Source organism: Coenobita brevimanus, chromosome 114 (genome assembly GCF_032717465.1).
Source record: "Coenobita brevimanus isolate Jiangsu-jjx chromosome 114, ASM3271746v2, whole genome shotgun sequence".
NCBI lineage: Eukaryota > Metazoa > Arthropoda > Malacostraca > Decapoda > Coenobitidae > Coenobita > Coenobita brevimanus.
Window position 1 is genome coordinate 23,953,307 of NC_137067.1, and position 22,670 is coordinate 23,975,976.

Here is a 22,670-nt window from a genome sequence, read left to right on the forward strand (position 1 = left end):
AGAATAAAATACTATGGAGTTACCCTGAAGATGAGAGGGCCTCCGTGCCCTCTAGGCGTTTGTAAAAGTAGTTGGGTAAAGTTTCACACGAGAGTTTCTGGGCTGAACAAGCATGGCATTCCATTGGTCAGTCAGTGAATTTACTCGGACGATAAGAGGGTGAGGCTGCGTCGGCTCCGTACTCCCTGATGTAAGTGTTAAATTTTACTGTTTGGTGTTAAATTTCGCTGTTTTCTTGCCATTAAGATGATTCAGATAGGACACAGAGGTATCTTGCTGCCAAACCAGGAGGTGTTCATAGGTCAAATAGATTCAACAGATGAGGGCAATAGACGTCGTTTTGCTGGTTAGGGGGGTAGTGATGGTGTGTAGGCTTCTCTTGCTGCAAGTGTTGGGGTTTTGCCTGTTTTTGCCATTAAGGTGACTAAATTAGGACACGGGGATATCTTACGGTCAGCCAGGAAGCGTTGTAAGGCCAAAAGAAATTGTAGAAAATAAGGAAATGGATGTAATTTTTTGATAGTCGTGTATCGTCACCTATATCTATAGCCCTAATTGTCTAGATATCTATAGCCAGACGCCTTAAACCCGTAAGGGGTGACCACAAACAAATCGCCTCCATGTCGCCCTGTACACTGCCATTTCGCTGCCCTCCCCCCAGCGTACACCCGCCTCTCTCGTATACCTCTACTCCATCCCTCCATCCCATCCCCTTCACTATACTCATTTTACTCTAACTCGGCCTAAAATTGCAATCTGTTTATCTCGAATGCTGAATTGTAACAATAGAATACTATGCTAGTCACGAAAAAGTGCTGTTGCAAAGACGCAACTGCGACACGTGAAAAGCTGCAAATGGACGAAGATTTGGGCCAAGTTAATGTGAAAGGAGTAGAGTACAGAATCCTCCTTGATAACATAAAAGTTTCCGGATTAAAAAGAACTAGAAAAAATTATCATCATCATCATCTATCTACTGCTACTATCTACTGCCAGACGCCTCAGTCATCATCATCATCATCATCATCATCATCATCATCTATCTACTGCTACTATCTACTGCCAGACGCCTCAGTCATCATCATCATCATCATCATAATCATCATCATCATCATCATCTATCTAATGCTACTATCTACTGCCAGACACCTCAGTCATCATCATCATCATCATCATAATCATCATCATCATCATCATCATCATCATCATCATCTATCTTCTGCTACTATCTACTGCCAGACACTTCAGTCATCATCATCATCATCATCATCATCATCATCATCATCATCTATCTACTGCTACTATCTACTGCCAGACACTTCAGTCATCATCATCATCATCATCATCATCATCATCTATCTACTGCTACTATCTACTGCCAGACGCCTCAGTCATCATCATCATCATCATCATCATCTATCTAATGCTACAATCTACTGCCAGCCACCTCAGTCATCATCATCATCATCATCATAATCATCATCATCTTCATCATCATCTATCTACTGCTACTATCTACTGCCAGACACTTCAGTCATCATCATCATCATCATCATCATCATCATAATCATCATCATCAACATCATCATCTATCTAATGCTACTATCTACTGCCAGACGCCTCAGTCATCATCATCATCATCATCTATCTACTGCTACTATCTACTGCCAGACGCCTCAGTCATCATCATCATCATCATCATCATCATCATCATCATCATCATCATCATCATCATCATCATCATCATCTATCTAATGCTACTATCTACTGCCAGACACCTCAGTCATCATCATCATCATCATCATCATCATCATCATCATCTATCTAATGCTACTATCTACTGCCAGACACCTCAGTCATCATCATCATCATCATCATCATCAGTATCATTAAATTTTTTCATACTTTCACTCTTAAAAACATGCAGACAGTTTGAGTTACACACTGGTATACGCACACAGTAAATACGCACACAGAGCACGCACATAAGTACGCACACACTGAGAACGCACACTATCACGCACACATTGAATACACACACACTGAATACGCGCGCACTGAACACGCACACAATAAACACGCACACGCGCGCGCACACAGACACACACTGAACTCGCACACACTGAACACGCACACAATAAACACGCACACAATAAACACGCACACAATAAACACGCACACAATAATCACGCACACACTGAACACGTACACACTGAACAAGCACAATTTGACTAAGTACACACTGAACACACAATTTGACTAAGTACACACTTAGCACGTACACACTGATGCACGCACACACCGTTGCACGTACACACCGATGCACGTACACACTGATGCACGTACACACTGATGCACGTACACGCTGCGGCATGTACACACTAAACGCGCACACGGAGCGGGCACACACTAATGCACGCACGTATTCATTCACGCAAACACTGATACCAGCACTGATCAGAGCACGCACGCACACTAATATACGCACACACTGATACACACAGGCACTGATACACACAGGCACTGATACACACAGGCACTGATACACGCACACTCAGATACGAGCACAGATACATGCACACAATGATGCACAGACACAAGTTCATGCACGTACTGATACACGCACACACACACACACACAAGTTCATGCACGTACTGATACACGCACACACACACACACACACACACACACACACACACACACACACACACACAAGTTCACGCACATACTGATACACACACACACACACACACACACACACACTGATGCATGGGCTCAGTGATGCTCGGATATTTTAATGCACGGCACGCGCACGCGCGCACGCACACACGCACACACGCACACACGCACACACACACACACACACACACACACACACACACACACACACACACACACACACACACACACACACAAAGCAGGTGGTGGGTCATATTTAGTTGACGTGTCGGAGTGCGGAGATACAGACAGATAGGACAGAGAGAGGGAGAGAGAGAGAGGAGGGGAGGCATGAGGTAAGATAGAGAGAGCGGGTGGGAGGGGCATGAGGCAAGTCAGGCAGGGAGGAGGAGGGTAGACTGTTGTTGTTCGTGTTCCTCCTCCAAATTCCCCTATTCGTCAACGCGATAGGATGGCCGGGGATACTGTAGAGATGGAAGGCAAAAGTGGCAGGAGATAAATTATATAAAATGGTGATCCCTGAACCTCACCTGTATCGAATCGTTCGTGTCGTATCTTTTATAAAGGATCTAACATGCTTGCATGCGTCGTCGGCCTTGGTCACATAATGGCGGCTCTCCACACTGCACAATCTTTTGCAGCCTCCCTATTCACTCCCTTATCCCTGAAGTCACACACTATGACCTCGTCCCAGCCCTTTTCAGGTCTGCCTCTCGCAGCCCTACTGTACCTCCGACGTTCACACCTCTCTCTCCTCACCCAGTTGTCATCCTCCATCCTCTCTACATGTCCTAACCATCTCAGTCTATCCCTCCTCATCACAACAATACACTTTTGCCCAATCCCTCATCTTAATACGTCAATAGTAAACCTAGCCCCCCCCAAACACTCCCAGGCCTAGCATTTAAGTAAGACACTTCACATCCATCTAATCATTGTTATTTCTGTACGAAATATGTTGACTACGTGAATCCTTGGATAGCTAAAGATTCGTTTATTCCCCTGAACCAGAGTGACGTCATTCTTATTTTATTCTTATTGTTATCAAGCGATTTTATTCAGCTTACGAGCAGCCTCTCGTACTAAAGATTTTATTAGTACTGCATCTGACTCCTTCAGTTTGAAAAGTGTACCCTAAGCTGAATAAAATCATCAGGCTGTTGCATGAATAAAATGAACGACGTTTCCTGGCTGAATGGGTTAACACTAACATGATCATTTGCCCCGACATTATCCGATTTATTCACCTTCTCGATGACTGACTGAAATTTTGGTAGTCATGGTCGGTGACAAGATGGGGCTTTGACCATAATGGCTTTCAGGTTGGCTCTCATGACTGTACCGTTCACATATTTGCATAAAGATTGTGATTTACACCCTTCCTTGATCAGGGCATGCGTTCTGACGTCGTGCGTTGTGTGAACTACGGGGGGAGGGGGGTGAAGATTGTCTGTACCCCCACCTCCCCCAAGAAATTACTTAAAAGAAATAATTCGTGTACTCTATTGGATGACGTGGATGTGGACGTATTATAACTACATATTTACACGGCACAGCAATTCCACTATGACACCAGCTGTTGACAATGCTGGTGCTCTTGGGTCTGAAGAAGCTATTTTTTCGGTGACAATCCCTACTAAGAAATGAGTTCATTATTCACACACCCGTCCGGCAAGGGAGATACAATAATCCTGGTTAACAGCTGTTTATTTCGAAGGTGCCCTGAGGTTTATGAAAAGTCCCAAACACTCCTTGCTAATTAAACAGCCGATGGAAAATATGTTAAATACCATTGTTAAATTTGCCAACATTTACAAACAACCACACTGATATATTTCCAGAGGAAGATTTTTGTGATTTGGCGTCGTAGCAGTGGCTAATTGTACACACCATCTCTAAACTGTCACCTTCTCTATGCCCACTACTCCAGTCCCCCTTCCCTACCCCCTCACCTCTTCCCTACCCCCTCACCTCTTCCCTACCCCCTCACCTCTTCCCTACCCTCTCACCTCTTCCCTACCCTCTCACCTCTTCCCTACCCTCTCACCTCTTCCCTACCCCCTCACCTCTTCCCTCAACCCCCGTCCCCTCTTCCCTCTACCCTCTCACCTCTTCCCTACCCCCTCACCTCTTCCCTCTACCCCTCACCTCTTCCCTCTACCCCCTCACCTCTTCCCTCTACCCCCTCACCTCTTCCCTCTACCTCCCTCACCTCTTCCCTCTACCCCCCTCACCTCTTCCCTCTACCCCCTCACCTCTTCCCTCTACCCCCCTCACCTCTTCCCTCTACCCCCTCACCTCTTCCCTACCCCTCACCTCTTCCCTACCCCCTCCCCTCTCTTCCCTACCCCCTCCCCCCTTCCCCTACCCCCCTCACCTCTTCCCTCTACCCCCTCACCTCTTTCCTCTACCTCCCTCTCCTCTTCCCTACCCCCTCATCTCTTCCCTCTACCCCCTCACCTCTTTCCTCTACCTCCCTCTCCTCTTTCCTCTACCTCCCTCTCCTCTTCCCTCTACCCCCCTCACCTCTTCCCTACCCCCTCACCTTTTCCCTCTACCCCCTCATCTTTTCCCCCTTCCCCCTCACCTCTTCCCTATCCCTTCACCTCTTCCCTCTACCCCCCTCACCTCTTCCCTCTACCCCCTCCCCTCTTCCCTACCCCTTCACCTCTTCCCTACCCCCTCACCTCTTCCCTCTACCCCCTCCCCTCTTCCCTACTCCTTCACCTCTTCCCTACCCCTTCACCTCTTCCCTACCCCTTCACCTCTTCCCAACCCCCTCACCTCTTCCTTCTACCCCCCCTCCCATCTCCCTGCTACCAGTCAAACCTCCCCTACCCTCACACCTCTGCTCTCCACCTCTCAGGTTGAATTTTTCCATTGACACGAAGAAAGAAGAGGATTTTCGCACGACCAAGCAGGCAGAGGATATTTACACGGCCAGGCAAGCAAAGGATATTTACACCGACACGAAGGACGACAGGAGTGGGAAATAATAGCTTTCTCCCCAAGTAAAAGGTATTTGAACCATTTTGAAACTTTTTGAAATTTGAAATATTTTTTTCTGAGCTGTTCTCACATCGTACACTTAGTCATGCATTTTGTTTATTGTTAAAAGAGTTGTTTTCACACACACACACACACACACACACACACACACACACACACACACACACACACACACACACACACACACACACACACACACACACACACACACACACAGAAATTCTCTCTCTCTCTCTCTCTCTCTCTCTCTCTCTCTCACGCAGATAAATTTTGCACGAGAGCACTGATAGCTGTGTGGTGGTTGTGACGGTGGTGATGTCAGCGGTGTTGGTGGTGGTGGTGGTGGTGTGTGGTTGTGATGGTGGTGGTAGTACGTGGCTGTGGTAGGGGTGATAGTGTTATGCTGGTGGTGGTATGATGATGGAGTGTGGTTGTGATGGAGTGTGGTTGTGGTGGTGGTGGTGGTAGTGTGGGTGTGGTGATGGTACAGTATGGCTGTGAAGAACTTAAAGGAAGGATGTGTGGAATGGGAAGGAATTGGGTGACAAGTTGGGGTTAGAAGACATTGACTTAAGTTTGCAATATAATGTTGGTGTTATGAAAAATAAATCTCTCAGGGAAATGCGCTACGAAGCCTCCTATGCCAGCCAGAATACGGGACATAGGCTCAGCAGTAGCATATAGTGCGTACTTTGGCCTAATTGATATTTGCTCCACAGAAAACGATGGAAACGCCGGAGGACGAGATGTCAACCCTGGCCAGCGAGATGGCAACTGCAGGCGAGGGGGAAGGCGAAGCTGCAGCCCCAGAAGACGAGATGGCAACCTCAGAAGACGAGATGGCAACCTCAGAAGACGAGATGGCAACCTCAGAAGATATGGCATCCTCAGAAGACATGGCAACCTCGGAAGAAGGGATGGCAACTACGGAAGAAATGGCAGGTGTAGACGACGAGATGGCCGCTCGAGAACATGGCAAGCCCTGCAGAGGAACTGGTGCAGCGTGTGTTGTAGCTTGTACTGATAGGTGATGTGGTAGGGAGGGTAGCAGCAGCTGTGGCGGCACCTGTATAGCGTTACTCTGGTAGGCATTGCATTCCTTAGGCACCTTTGATGTTCCTGTATTTCCCCAGGCGATGCAGAGACGGCTACGAGGGAGAGACGAGACGGCCGAGAGACCAGGGGAGACCGGAGATCCTGCAGGGAGATCCGAGCGCCGGACAGGACAGGTGACAGGTTGTATTTTTCTTTGTATTTTCCTTTAGGGTGTGATTGTGTGTGCATGATTTGTGTGTGTGTGTGTGTGTGTGTGTGTGTGTGTGTGTGTGTGTGTGTGTGTGTGTGTGTGTTCCCAGCATACTAGGCTGGGTGTGGCAGGTAGGTGGGTCAGGGGAGGGAGGTGGGGTGGGGGGAGGCGGGAAAGGGGGGACTTCCTTCCACTTCCATCTTCCTCTCCGTCTGTCCTGTCTGCCTGTCCTCAGCGCAGCCGAACGTGCTGGGATGGTGTGTCTGTCTGTTAGTGTCTGTCTGCTTTAGTGTTTCTTTCTCTTCCCCAACTTTATTTTTTTATGCGCTTTTTCTTCTTCTGTCGTTCTAGAGTGAGCGTGATGGAGAGAGGGTAGAGGGGCGAGTAGGAGCGAGGGAGCGAGTTGGAGATAGACATAGGACCTACTACATAATATTAATTGCTAAAGGTATCTTGCCCGTATTTAACTGATATATTTTGATAATACTTGAAACATTTGCTCTAGTCCAATACTTTTGTGATATACTTTGAGTTACTTTAATATATAAAATCTTCTGCCAGAGTAACCTAACAGCTGCTGTCATTGCTACTTGTATACTTTGTAAATGTATTGTAATTGTAAACTCTTGTAAAACACTAAAGATAATAAAAGAATCAGCTGTATATCAACTTTACTTTGCCCTTTATGGTATTACAAATGACTAAAATACAATATCACAGAAAAAGTAAAGTATGCAAAGAAAGCCTACAATGCTATACTCTAGTTGCCAAAGACATGGAACAGAGTACACAGTAGACTCCAGCACAATTTAAATGATTCTGTCCCGTCATCCTAAGAGGGTTTTCTGAAGCTGTAGGATATCGTCAGAAGCTAGGAAAGAGTAAAAGTGACATCCGCAAACCGAGAGCTCTGGGTCCAGCGCTCCGCGGTTCAAGTCCCAGAGGTGGACAGATGTTTTGACATGCAGACGTTACCAGGGCGTAGCTTGGTGGCCTACCCTTTAATATTCTGGACTAATGGTGGTCTAGCCCCGTGCCCCTGCGCTCCACCTCATAAAAAAAAAAAAAGGAAAGCCAAGGGTCATGAATGAACTAAAGGACTGAACTAAGTGGAGAAGAACAAAAATCGTAGAGAAGATCGCCCCAAATTTGATGAGACAGTGTAGTATAACTGAGTGAAATAGGCGTTGGATATGACGGAACTAAACGGCAGTTATACCCACCTCTCTTCTGTACCTTACACTACCCTGATTCAGCCTACCCTACCCTACCCAATCCACCACCACCCAGCCCTATCTTACCCTGCCATAACCTATCCTACCCTCCCAAACGCAACTCGACCCATCCCTACCCCATACTCCCAAAACCAACCCAACCTTACCCCACCCTGTCAAGACCGACACAATCCTACCCCACTCTGCCAAAACCAACCCAGTCCTACTCCACCCTGCCAAACACGACAAATCCTTTCCCACCCTGCCAAAAACCGACCCAATCTTACCCCACCCTGCCAAAACCGACCCCATCCTACTTCACCCGGCCAAAACCGACCCAATCCTACCCTACCCTGCCATAACCGACCCATCCCTACCCTACTCTGCCAAAACCAACCCAATTCTACCCCACCTTGCCAAATGCGACCCAATCCTTGCCCACCCTGCCAAAACCGACCCACACCTACCCTACCCTGTCCAAACCGACCCAATCCTACCTCACCCTTCCAAAACCGACCCAATCCTACCCCACCCTGCCAAACCGATCCAATCCTACCCCACTCTACCAAAACCGAGCAAACCCTACCCCATCCTACCAAAACCAACTCAATTCTACTCCACTCTGCCAAAACTGACCTTAATCATACCCCACCCTGCCAAAACCGACCCAATCCTGCCCCACCCTGCCAAAACCAACCGAAACCTAACCAATACTCTGCCAAAACCGACCCAACCCTTCCCCACCCTGACAAAACCGACCCATACCTATCCCACCCTGCCAACACTGAGCCATTCCTATCCCACCCTGCCAACTCTGACCCAATCCTACCCCACCCTGCCAAAATCGACCCATCTCTACCCCACCCTGCCAAGACTGACCCATCCCTACCCCACCCTGCCATAACCGACCCATCCCTCCCCCACCCTGCCAAAACCGACCCGATCTTACCCTACTCTGCCATATCCGACCCAATCCTACCCAATCCTGCCAAGACCGACCCATCCCTACCCCACCCTGCCAAAACCGACCCAATCCTACCCCACCCTGCCAAAACCGATCCGATCTTACCCCACCCTGCAAAAACCGACCCAATCCTACCCCACCCTGCCAAGACCGACCCATCCCTACACCACCCTGCCATAACCGACCCAATCCTACCCCACCCTGCAAAAACCATCCAAGTCCAACCCCACCCTGCCAAAACTATCCCAGTCCTACCTCACCCTGCCAAGACCGACCCAACCCTACCCCACCCTGGCATAACCGACCCAACCCTACCCTGCCCTAACCAAACCAATCTTATCTAACTCATTTTTCACTCTAACACTTTCTTCAGTTTTCTTCATTCTTTCTCCAGACGATTTTCTTCAGCTCTGGAGAGGAATTTTGAATTTGAGGGGTTAGATACAGCCAGCATCAACCCCTTCTCTGTCAGGGGATCTCCTAAGTTGAATAAAATCGTGCGGTCAGCTAGGACAAAGTAAATAAATCGTTCTTGGTCTGAAGGGTTACATGATTCTGTCCCGTCATCCTAAGAGGGCCTCCCTGCACCACACTGACGAGGCCCCAACTCGAGGGCCACCTCTCAGGTCGAGGCCCCCAGACGGGAGGGCCTCCCTGCACCCCACCGACGAGTGTGACCCGGGCAGTGACTCCCCTGCGGGTAATCCCTTGCCCTCTGCAGGCCGGGTCCCCCTAGGGCTCTACCCTCACGCCCTTGTCACGGAGTGAACATTACCCAGAAGATACAGGTAAATAGTGACTCCCCTTGTGTCGAGAACAAATCGGGGAAAAGAACAGTGAACAGTGACTAAGTGAAGAACAGTGCAGTTACCAATAGCCCAAAAGAACTCAGTGTCGGCAGGACAGAGAATGAACCTTAGAGTAATTATCCAAGTCCCCCCAATAAAAGAACTTTCTGTGAACGCATAAGGCTAGGGTGCGCGGGCCGGTCAAAAGCCTGAGTGTGATTGTCGCCGTGACCAGGTGACTGTGTCAAGTGTCGCTATCCGCACCCTGTCTTATTTATAGTAATATTTCCCCTATAGACTCCCAATCTTGTTTATCCCCTTTGTGATCAGTTCAGTGCATATCCTGCCTAAAAGTGACACATAGACAATACCATATATAATTCAAGATATCACTGTATGAGCATTGTAGTGTGCACTGAGTGTAACTATATTTTGTGGTGCTGAATGTTAACTCTGTGTCTCTGTTCCCCTGTATCTCAAATATCACTCTGTGTTGTATTGTAACGGTTAGAATTAAGGTTATAGATGTGTTAAGGTGTACTGCCTGGTTTTTATGTCCTGTTCCTTTGTTGGTGCTTTACTTCCGGTCTAGAAAGAGGACCCCGCTTCAGTCGCTAGTGTTTTTAGGACGAGAAGTCGCCTTAAAAACACCAGCATAACACTGGCGGCAAGCGGTGGTTCTGGATCCGAGTAAAAGCACGGAGGAACGATAAAAGGAAACTTGTACAATGGCAGCCAAACATCACATTCAATTGCCGAAATTCAACCCGGACCAATGTAACATTGATGAGTACTTGGATATGGTCAAACCCCTCTTAGACATAGGGTTCGACTCAGACAGAGAAAAGATTGCAGTCACATTACCTAACCTGGGTAAAATTATCGCCACTGTCACTCCGAAAATCGTCCCGAGACTAAAATGGGATCAATTCAAACAAATTGTGAAACAGGCAGCGACGCCATCTCTGGGCACAGTTGTAGCCTTATCGCAACTAGACGCCCTCACATACGACGGAAGCCTCGATGACACCTTCATCCAGGCTAGGCGGCTCGTCACCACTGCGTACCCGGGCACAGACGCAAAAACCCGGGAACAACTCATATTCCACAAACTCCTCAGGACCCTCCCCGGTTTCATTAAAAACCACTTCATAATACATGAACCGACGGGAGACCTGGATAAAGAAATCAACCTAATAAGGCGCCTTCTAGCCGTCCACTCCTCCCCCAAACGCATCGGGAACATCAAGCAATTCCCCACGGATCTCATCCCTGTAAATCCGTGGGAATTTTCTCCTTGCTGCCCTGAGTGCCCAATCCACGACATTCGTGAACAGCTAAAAGTTGCCCGGCGCAGCAAAACAACACAAGAGCGCTTACAAGCCTCCCCACCATACGCGGATTGCCGCAAGCCTCAAAGCAGGAATGCAAGACGAGGAAGGCACAGAAGGCGCCCCCGCATCCCACCGTAATGACGAGGGCCACCTCACATCTCCCCCAGTCCACGACAGGGGGTAACGTCATCTTTCCTTTTCCTTTCCTCCCACTATCTCTTCTATTTTGCCCTCCCCTATTCCTACCCCTATTCCTAACCTTCCCACCTCACACACCACTTTCTCCACTACTACCGCCTCCCCCCTTCCTATTCCTCCCCAACACAAAGCCTGCCTCCCCCTTCACAGACCTCCTAGAACCCTTACCTCATCTTCCCCTAACCTACTTCCCAAAACCGCCTCCTCCTGTCTACTCCCTCCCACCTACCACCCCGCACCACCCGCCACCATCACTTCCCCGCCACTCATTTTTCCCGCCAACACAGCCAACTCATTCGCCTTCCCTATCACACCATCCTCCTCCTCACTCTCACCTGCCTCTCTTTCCTCGCTCACCTCCCCCACCCCACCCTCAACCTCACCATACCCACAAACCCCTTCCCCCACTTCACCCTTACCTGACCCACCACCATCTTCCTCCGATTCTGATCCTTCACCAACCTCACCTCCGCCTGCATCTCCTCCGGCTACCCCACCTCCTCCAACCCACCACTCTCAATCACCACCCGCTACGCCCACCACCAACACTGCACCACACCACCCATCACCAACTCCCACCTTCACCGCCGCAGAAACAACCACCACCACCGTACCACCACAACCAGAGACGAAAATTGAGAGGGTGCTATAGCGCCACCATGACCGCCCACCTGTCAGAATCTGAGGGACCCCCCACCTTCTCCGCCTCCTACGCCGGACTGACCACCCATCCTCCCTCCGGCTCACTCACAACCCCCATCAGGAGCCCAACACCTTCACCACCCACTGGGTCAGCCTCACCCAACACCTCACCCCGGCCCACCAGACATCCACCTCCACCACCTACCACCTCCAGTCACTGGGTCGTGACTTTTACAAAGTGGAGGGTGGTAAAATGCCCGCCGTGCCCGCCGCCGGACCTCCCACCTCACCACCCCCCACCCCAGCACCGGGCCACCACCGTACCACCACCCCAGGAGGATACAACATTGGGGTTAGTGACCCTGATCAAGAGGGTCACCAGGACGCTACAGTCCTGAGCCCCTGTTCCCCGCAACCGCCCCAACACCAGGTGACCAGGGAAAGGCAACTACCTTGCAGGTGGGACAACCATCATCAGAAAAGGGGTGGGACTGAACTAGCTTCAGTCCCAGGTAACACCGTATTGACGGCAATTGTTACACCCTCTAGGGCAGGAGGCCCAAGGGCAGGAGGCCCAAGGCTACGGCCTAATAAAGTGTACAAGGGTAAGGCGACCCAAGGCTCCGGCCTTAGTACACCCCAGAGAGAGAGTTGCCCCAGTGCATCCCTCTCCTGCTGTTCTCCCCTACAGGAGCAACACCGCGCCGACAGTCTCTATACGTGGCGGGGAAGGAGCGGCCTTGTACGCCCTTCAGTTGCTTCTGGTCGGAAAGATCAGCTCCCGGCTATGGCCAGAGTACGTACCAGGGAAAAGAGCCCCTGCTATCGTACGTGTAGCTTTTCCCTACTATGGGAGCAACACCGCGCCACATTAACACTTTTTTCGATTTTCATCTTTCTTCCTCCAGACGATTTTCTTCAACTCTGGAGAGAAATTTCGTACTGGAGGGGTTAGATACAGTCACCATCAACCCCTTCACTACAAGGGGATCTCCTAAGCTGAATAAAATCGTCCGGTCACCTAGAACAAAGTAACTAAGTCATTCTCAGTCTGAAGGGGTTATTGTGTCTGTCCCATCATCCCGAGAGGGTTTCTTTAAGCTCCAGGAAATCGTCTAAAGGTAGCAAAGTGTAAACATGACGTCAGCACTTGTTCTAGGCGCCACAGATCGAGTCCCGGAGGTGAACAAAGGTTTTTATATCATGTAGACGTTTTATATTTTATATTTTGCAACTTTCAGAGGCATTTACTCAGCTTTAGGAGTCTTATGGATAGGCTCAATCAAACGTATCGAACCTCCCATGTTAGAAAAAATTGCTTACAGAAATGCGTCCTCGTACTGAAGGGGCGGAATGGACAGATCGAGTGACTAAGATATTGAATTATGTATATGACTGGTTTTGTTGTTATTTCTGTTATTATTATTATTATTATTATTTCAGGCAAATGTCCCAGGCTTCTAGACTGGCTGACTAGCGAATATTATTAGTCTCCCGTGGCTCCGTGCTCCTTCCACTCAAGAGCCTGCACTTCACGCATTCCACGCACAAGATGGCGTCACCGCTGCATTCCTGCGAAGACGAGAGGTCAAGAGGACGACACTTGCTTTTTGTTTGTTTGTTTACTGTAATTGCTTAAAGTTGTGATCCCTCCAACTTGAATGCTCAGTTGTAACTATAAATAACTAGAATACGATGCTAGTCACGAAGAAGGGCTATGAAAAGATACAGAGCTCGTAGTATTTTTTCTTTTAACTAAGATACATGAAATAAGCTGCAAAAATACGAAAATACGAGCTTACTTAATGTAAATGAATTATAGTACGTTCAAGATGGAGGGAAGGCATTTTGTATTTTGTTTGTGATGTTATAGTGTCTCTCAGGATCCTAGGATCCTCTCTCGGCTGAACCAAATTGTCTGGCGTCAGCTGGAACATGATGCTAGAGTTATGTCGGTCGTGAGGGGGTTAATGGTGACGGTATTGACACTGTCAGGCTCCTATGACTCACTCAGTCGAATAAAATCATCTGAGTCAGCTGAAATGGGGTACTAGAGTTGTCCCGAGCATCACTCAGGGGGTTAAGATTCTTAACCCTCTGGTGCTTGGGACAACTCTAGTATTCCATTCCAGCTGACAGACGATTTTGTTCGGCTGAGTGAGTCATAGGAGCCTGACAGTTACTATACTGTCACCATTAACCCCCACATGACCGGCATAACTCTGGTATATCATGTTCCAGCTGACGCCAGACAATTTGGTTCAGCCGAGTGGGTCTGGGGCCTGGGGGGCACTAAATGAAAATATCCAAAAAATATTAAAGGGGGGGCTATATCAATTTTGCCACAGGAGGTATACCAAAATTGGACTTTTTAATAAAACCCCCTCCTCTCTCACTCCCTGTGTTTTGTATATGTCCCTCTCTGTCTGCCTGTGGTGTGTCTGTGTCCCACCCTCTGTGTGTGTCTACTGTGTGAAGGTGGCTGTGGCTATGTACGTGTCTTGGTGTGTGTGTGTGTAGTACTGTGTGTGTCTTGATGTGTGTATGTATGTAGTAGTGTGTGTGTGTGTCTACTGTGTGAAGGTGGCTGTGGCTATGTACGTGTCTTGTGTGTGTGTGTCGATGTGTGTATGTATGTAGTAGTGTGTGTGTAAGTGTCTTGGTGTGTGTGTGAGCTGATGTGTAAGTATGGGGCCTTGTGGTTTTAAGGAAAGCCTGCTACGCAAACTTCCCTCAGCCACATTTTAAAGAAACCTCTATCACACCGGGAGTTGAACCCGGGTCCTCCTGATCAGCAGGCCAGCACCATGCTGACCATGCCACCGCGCCCCCATAAGAATACCGGCTAAAACTTCTACTGTATTTTATTTCTTTACATGTTACAAAAAATGGGAAATTGAACTATCATGCACAGACTAAACTAAATTGTCATGTACCTATTAATGTCGCTTTAGGAGGAGATATTTCGAAATTTCCTGAGCTACTTGGAATACCTAAGCCTGCAGTTTAATGCTAATCATGAACAAGTGCTATGGAAAGAATATAGAGCAGTTGCTACTTATATAAAGGGAGAAAGTAAAAACTGGAACTTAGTCTGCTATCCAGCGACAGGACTTACACGATTAACCATATATTACATAAACTTAACACACTGAGTGACACAGAAACTAAACATATGATACAAATTCTTTAATGAAACTTATAATGAGAGTACAAATGACAAAATATACACTGCACAGGAAGACAGTACAGTACTGTGGTCATGTCTTCTGTGAGACCTCTGAGAATGAAAGCCTATCTGTTGTACCGATTTATAAACGGAAGAGATGAATCGCTAAATTTGATCCACAGTAAAAAAAAAAAAAAGATAATAATAATAATAATGAATACATAAAACAATAAAGACAAACCATATAGACTACATGTCCACCCTAAACTGACAAAAACCTGGCATCTCTCCACCTTGAATGCTGAGCTGTTTCTAGAGATAAAGACTAGATTATCATGCAAATCACAATGAAGATCTATGGGGAGGATGCAAAACCATAGTACTGTCTTATTCTGCCACTTAGATACAGGAACTAAGCAACAGAAGGACCAAAATTTGTCAAGGTGAGCCAACTACAATGACACAGATGAAGTCTGAGATTATATAATGTGTAATCATGAACTGATTGCATCATTCAGTAAAGATTACAAAAGGAAAAGCTATCAAATCTGAAAGTGTAAGTACTATACAAGATATGATTAACCTTGTACATCCATATTCTGAGATATGCTTCCTATATCATAGCCTACACACAAATTCATCCTCCTCAACAGTAATGATATATTCCTGCTGTCTCCTGACTTCCAATCAACTTATGAAACCTCTCTCCTAATTACAGTACAGTAATATGTTAATGAAGGCTGCTACTAATTACCTTCAGTATGATAATTCTTATTTAAAGGTAGCAGCAATGGCTAATGAAGGATGTAAGGTATGCAGTCTTTCCAGTTCAATATACTATATCTCCAATCAGGCTTTTTCCAGTGTCTCTCCTACACATGTTAAAGAATGTCATATGGGACTCTAAGTTTGAAAAGTCTCTCCTATGCTGATTAACATAGTTTAAAGGTAACAAGAATGGCTTAATGAAGCCTCTCCCTAACCCCTTCAGTCCAAAAGCTCTCCTATCAACCTTTAATTACTTTCCTACTGAACAGGTTCCTGAAGGTTGTAATGTGACCCTTCCAGTTTGAAAAGTCTTACCCAAGCTGAATAACAGTCTTAAATTAGCAAGAATAAAGGCTAATCATTGGAGCAGTTTGTGCCCTGTAATCCAAAAGATGTAGTTATATTCTCATTTTACTATCTATTTCTACCACCAGACCATCATATCTAACTTGAGACAGACATATAGTACTGTATTAAAGGGATTAATGGAGGAAGAACAGGACTGAAGAGTATTGTATTGGTGCTGTAATAAGAAGGGGTAGATTGAATGACGGGGCATGCTGAAAGGATGGAGGATGGCAACTGGACACAGAAAATGGCTTGGAACAAGGTCATAGAGTGTGACATCAGGGATAGGAGGCTGATCACAGAGGTTGCCAGAGGACTAATCCCAACCAGCTAGGACCAATGGACCACATAGCTCTGAAGGGCAAGGAGAGACCTCGTATACGCTACCCTGGTGGGGGCTCGAACTGTCAACTTTATGGTTGTGAAGAGCAAGCGCTACTACTGAGCTACTGCAATCGAGCAGCATGGAAAGTCGCCATTAGGTGACCAAAGCCAATGCATGCAAGCATGTTGGAACCTTCATAAATGATACGATATAACCCCTCCAGTTCAAAGTCTCTCCCATGCTGAATATCATCTGAAGGAAGCATGAATAAAATCAGTTCATCTTTCAAGTGTGTGGTTAAAACTGAAATCCATCCACCCATCCATCATCCAATCCTACGTTGCCCCATGAGGCGCGCAGGAGCCCGGGGCTAGGCAGTTGGTCCTGACATTTAAGATGAGAGTGACCACCCTCACTCATCCCTGAGTGGCATTACATGAGCAATAAACCCCAATCATCCCTTGAATATGAACCTTCACCGGCTCAATCCGACTGGAGCACAATAATTACCCACTAAACCACCAGGCGCCAAAATTTGGTTATATGGTTACCACCCAGCGTAGTAAATGGTTTCCTGGTGTACAGGAAACCATTTGGCTTGTCACTCAGTGTAAAGTCACCCACAGGCAGAAGGAAGAGGAAAGAATGAAGGAATGCAAGACAGAATTGGGAGTGTAAAGTAACTCGTAGGCAGAAAGACGAGGAAAGAATGAAGGGGAAAAAACTGAAATAAAATACTTAATCCATGGGTCTTTGCATCTGGTATTGTATTTTAATCCTGTTAACCTACTATGCCTGCCCATGTACAGGATCACATTCGACCTTAAAACCTAAACAGATGGTGAGAATATCGGGGGATTTAAGTATCACTGCTTACTCCAGTTTAAAGGGACATCTTGGTCACCTGGAGATACACACCGCCGTATATCATCCTTATAGCTAATAATTACAACTTACATCAGCCGACTACACCTCTCGATAATGACAGCAAACACTGATAAACACATGGGCATAAGAATTACCATAATAAGAAGTAGACTAACACCGTAAAGAATAAATTCTTCACTCACCTCCAGCATCTCTCAACGTTGCTCCCATAATGAACCAGTGACGTCACACTTCAAATTAAACATTTACTTATTAAATTTTAAGAAGAAATTTTCGTGAATATATTATCAGTCTTTTAAACATTAATTTTCGTGCAAACTGAATAGAGAGTTAAGTAAAGTGTTTCTTGTTAAATTAAAGATAACCCCATGAATCAGTGGCATCATCATCTCTCTCTCTGAAATTCCATACAGAGTACCAGAGTAGGATCACTAGTTACTGTCCTGCCGATATATCTCTACAGTTTTACAACGGGATTTAAAAATAAACGGCCTGGTGGTGGTGGCAGGTGATAAAATTTTGCGATACCAGTCTCTAATCTGCTGCCATTCCCTACAGAACCTGAGCATAATAGACGAGAAATTAGCCCAGGTTGATGCAGCAATTCTTAACTCAAAATTGCCCCAAGAACAACTTTCTGAAGTTTGTCAAACATTTCATGCAACACCCTGTATGGGAAATTTGGATAAAATATTGGTGATATAATTCCCTAACTGTGTGCCATTCCCAACAGAATCTGAGCAGTCTAATGAGTCCACGCTTTGAAGGTTGGGTTGAAACAGGGATGTGTCATGTCTCCATGGTTGTTCAATCTGTACATGGATGGGGTAATAAAAGAGGTACAAGGTAGGGTAGTGGATGTTGGAGTGGCCCTGGTGAGAGAGGGTAGTGTTTGGAAACTCCCTGTACTGTTGTTTGCAAATGATACTGTGTTGTTGAGTGAAGACGAAGGAGAGCTGCAAGGCTTGGTGGATGAGTTTGGGAGAGTGTGTAAGAAACGGAATCTAAAGGTGAATGTAGGGAAGAGTAAAGTGATGGTCTTTGAGAGAGGTGAAGTCAGTGAATGTACAGCGAGGTTGGATGGTGAGGAATTGGAAAATGTGAGTACGTTTAAATACTTGAGTAGTGTGATGAGTAAGGATGGAGGTTTGGAGGGTGAAGTGCTTGAAAGGGTACAGCAGGGAAGAAAGGTTGCTGGTTCTTTGAAAGCAGTGATAAGAAACAGGGAAGTGAGCATGGAAGTGAAATAGTTACTACATGACAGTATTGTGATACCAACTCTAACGTATGCAAGTGAAGCTTGGACGTTGTTGGAAGGACACAAGTCAAGAGTGAGAGCAGTGGAAATGAGTTATTTAAGAGGAGCATGTGGAGTCACATGGAGAGACAGGCTGACGAATGAGGACATAAAGGAGCGTTGTGGTGTGGATGTGGATGTGATAGGAAGCGTTAAGAGAACACACTGAGGTGGTTTGGCCATGTGGAGAGGATGGAGGGTGAAAGACTGACGAAGAGAATGTATGTGAGTGAGGTGGAGAGGGGAAGAGGAAGGGGGAGGCCAAGGATGAGATGGAGGGATGGGGTGGAGAGGTATATGAGAGAGGGGGGTGTGAGTTGGGAGCAGGGCAGTGAAATGGCGGGGGACAGGGTGACTTGGAGGCGATTTGTTTGTGGCCACCCCAAACGGGATTGAGGCGTCTGGCAATAGATAGAGATTGATAGAAGATTAAATAACTAAAGCTAACACTGATTTGAACTAATACACATCCGGTCCACAGGTCGTGCTGGAGTCTGCTGCCTTGACCCTGCTTCCTTGCCACACAGATCATACCCTGCTGAAGTTTGGTCTGCCCTGCCGTGAGAAGCCTGACGGTGGTGTGGTGTCTTCCCCTACTCTGAGATGCCTGGTGGTGTGGTGGTGGTGGCGGCGGCGGCGGCGGCGGCAGGGTGTCGTGTCTTCCCCAGCCGTGAGATTACTTGCTGCTGCTGCTGGTGATCTGCCCTGACCTGCCGAGAGAAGCCTGGTGGTGATGGTGTGATCTGCCTTGCAAGTCCAGGATGTTCTGTGGACAAATGCCACTTTTGAATGCATATTTTATATTGCTGTCTCTGTTAATGTATTTTGTACTGAAGTATTAATAATGAAAACTTAAATTTTCTGTCTTGTTTCATTACCTTTTTAACTGTGGCTTTGACTTAATATAGGTGATAAGTATATTGCGCTCTGCAGTCTTGTGTGTTGTGGACACGGCTTTTGTGATGAGCTAAGACATTCTGATCGCTTCACCAAATTACTGCTCAGCCGTGTGATCAGTGGACATAAAAGATTATACAATACAATGATATACAGCTAAGCATAAAAAAGGTTAAAGGAATTCTTCACCATGCAATCAGTGGACCTAAATTAAAGCCTATATTATAATGCTAAGCCTGAAGAGGGTTGTGGGAAGTAGATAATGATGCAGGATAGACACTGGTAATGTTCACTGAGCCGTGCCCGCAACACACAAGAACTGGGTGGCGTAATATATGGACCACCTTGTATAATGAGAGGCCGTAAGTGTGTGCTGACCCACAAACTTGCCATCAATGCCCCGTCATAACTATTACTGTGTCTTGTAGGAAGCACAAAGAAAACAGGCCACAGAATACCTCCTTGTCTCTTGTTCCTCCTACACAAACATACACGCCTTTCACTTTAACTTGGCACAGAGTTTCATTTAAAGCATATGAGAATGTCACGCAGATCAGTAGCAGAAACAGCCAATACTACAATTCTACATCCTTTCCACAGCACTCATTCGTGACTACCATCATATTCTAGTGATAACTATCGCTACTACTCGGCAAACTGTATGGAAACTAAAAGCTATCTGTCTATCCATCTATCTATAGCCAGACGACTTAATCCCGTAAGAGGTGGCCACAAACAAGTCGCCTCTATGCCACCCTGTCCCCTGTCATTATGCATCACTCCCCCTAATTCACACACACCGTCTCTCATATACATCCCAACTCCATCCTCCACTTATAAGTAATACATTAAAACAACCGTGAATTACTGTCGCACAAGTTGAGCCGTAATCATATCCAACACAAACAAGAAGAAGCTTTAAAGAACAGAAAACAATACCTTGATAGCAGAAGACACTAAGACCACAAGTACTGACAGCCTACACCAAGAAACATAACTAATTTCAGTCAGAGACCAAGTGAATATGAGAGGCACACAGTTCATCACTTCAGCTCAAGATCCTTCCCACCTTTGTAACCTTATGTTGCATCATCCTCTCCACAAAGAAACAAAATCGAACAACCGCCCAACACTACACAGAGTATCTTTGCAACATATTCCCTCCTCCACCCAACTCTACACTTCCCAGACACATACATAAACACACAGACACCCCAGCCAGCCAAAACTTTCTATACCAAACACATACATAAACTCACAAACACCCGTCAGCCAAAACTTTCTATACCAAACACATACATAAACACACAGACACCCCAGCCAGCCAAAACTTTCTACCAAACACATACATAAACACACAGACACCCCAGCCAGCCAAAGCTTTCTGCCAAACAGCATCTTTCATGTGCCACCACCAGCCATACACCCTTCAGACACTACCGAACCCAGAGACACGAGTACACCAACCTTCCCTGCTACAATACTAACACAAAATATAACACACATACAATCCCCTGTGCCATACTGCAAAGTGGCACCCCCACACCACAGCACACCCACTCACTTCCTGCACCACACCATCACAACACAGACTGTCCTTCAACATAGCACAGGGTTCACATCCAGAGGAGCCTAAGATGTAACAAGAACAACAACAACAACATCTCAGGCCAAGTTAAAGTGAAACGAGTATAGTTACGAAAGGAAAATTATTGCAAGTTATTTTGTAAGCGCTCCGGGTACACAGAGTTACAAGGCCACAGGGAACGAACTGCATACCGAGGGTTATAATGCTATGGCGGCTTAGGGGGCTTTATACACCTTTTCTTCAGTGATTTATTATTCAAGCGAGCGAGCGTACAGAGCAAGCGAGCGACATGGTATAATAGGGTGGCAGAGAACAGCGCCAAGACTGTGTTGTCTAGGAAACTATTAAAGCAACAACGGATCTATGGACATCATTAGAAACCTAGTAAAATAAATAATAGGAGTTACTTGAGGGACTTTTCTCAAAATCTGCCGCGCCAGTGCTTATAAAAGGAAAATAAAAGTACCAAACTGAGTACCAGAACCGAGTTATTTTAGAAGTTAACAGCTACTGCAGATCTGTTCAGACAGCTGGAAAGCTTATGAAGAGGCAATTGGTACTACTTAAGTTAAATAGACTTAGCTTTTAACATCAAGCGAGATGGATGGATGGATGGATGGACGGATGGACGGATGGATGGACGAATGGATGGACGGATGGGTGGATGGATGGATCGATGGATGGATAGGTGGATGTGGAATCGTGGATACTTGGACCGATGGTAGAGTTCCTGCCGTTTTGTCCTGTCCTTCCACCTGCCGACAAAAATCATCATCAGTATCATCATCATTATAATCATCATCATAATCATCATCATCATCATCATCGTAGTTGTCGTCCTCATTACCACCATCATCATCATCATTATTTACACCGTCATTCTCATTATCATTACCATTCTCATCATCATCATCATCATCATCATCATCATCATCATCATATTCATCATCATATTATCATCATCACCTACCTATTTATCTATATCGGTTTACCTATAGCCAGACTCCTTAATCCAGTAACGGGTGACCACAAGCAAATCGCGTCCATGATGTACTGTCCTCTACCATTTAGCTCAAGTATCGCACTCATATGTTTCTACTCTTTCCCTCCATCTCATCGTCGGTCTCCCCATCCCCCTCTATCCTTCCAGCTAACTCATGTGCACTCTTCTAGTCATGCTCTTATTCGCCATCCTCTCCACATGGCCAAACCACCTCGAAGTATTTCTCTTAGCGCTTTCAATCTCATCCACATCAGCATCACAACGCTCCTTCATCTGCCCATTTGTCTGTCTGTCTCTCTATGAAATTTCACA